Genomic DNA, 969 nt, shown 5'->3' with positions numbered 1-969 from the left:
TGTAAAGATTTGTTCCCTCTTTTGAGCTACTGCATCCATAGGTGTAGGTCAAGTTCATCAAATTGTACCAGATTACTCGTTTTTTCCTCTTTTTTCTTCTTCTTGTTGAACTCTGATCATCTAATCATTAAAGCCAGGTCAACTGGGTATTATCTGCAAGTGTGGGTGTTCTTATGCATATGCCCTCTCTTCTTATCAGTTGGATGCTTCACTCTCCACTCTAGTCCTCTGTGCTATGTTACTGACTCTGGGCCCAAGAGACCCTAGGTCTTGCTACACTGCTGGCCACCAGGTCTCCACCTGGGTTCACAGGAGTCTATTGAATGTTGTAGGGTTTAGCTTGCAGCCTCATTGCTGTTTTTCCCTCACTTCCCCTTATCAGTGACAAACGTGGTCACCAATCAGAGTGTGTATTCCCATTGAGTCTTAGTCTTGGAAGGGGTGTATTATTGTTTTGATGTGGTGCTGTATTCTGTTGGCTAAGATTTTGTCGAGAATTTTTGCATCTAAGTTCATGAGGGATATTGATCTATAATTTCCTTTCTTAGTGATGTGCTTCCCTGGTTTTGGTATGAGGGTTATGCTTGCTTTATAAAATGTATTAGGAACTTTTCCATGTTCTTCTATATTCTGGAATAATTTGAATAGAATTGGTGACCCCTGTTTCCTGAATATTTGGTAGAATTCACCAGTGGAACTATCTATACATGGACTTCTTTTAGTTGGGATTGTTTTGATGACCTGATCAATTTCTTCTTTTGTTATGCTTCTGTTTAAGTCTTCTACTTCACTCTGTGTAAGTTTATGTAGGCCGCATTTTTTTTTAAAAAATGTATACATCTCTTCTAAGTTTTTGAAATGTTTGGAGTACAACTATTCATAATATTCTGTTATTATCTTTTTGATTTTGTTTGGTTCCATTGTGACATTGCCCATGTGGTTTCTGATGCTTGTTATTTGTGTCTTCTC

This window comes from Chrysochloris asiatica, unplaced genomic scaffold, assembly GCF_000296735.1.
Source record: "Chrysochloris asiatica unplaced genomic scaffold, ChrAsi1.0 scaffold00147, whole genome shotgun sequence".
NCBI lineage: Eukaryota > Metazoa > Chordata > Mammalia > Afrosoricida > Chrysochloridae > Chrysochloris > Chrysochloris asiatica.
This window is presented reverse-complemented; position numbering follows the sequence as displayed.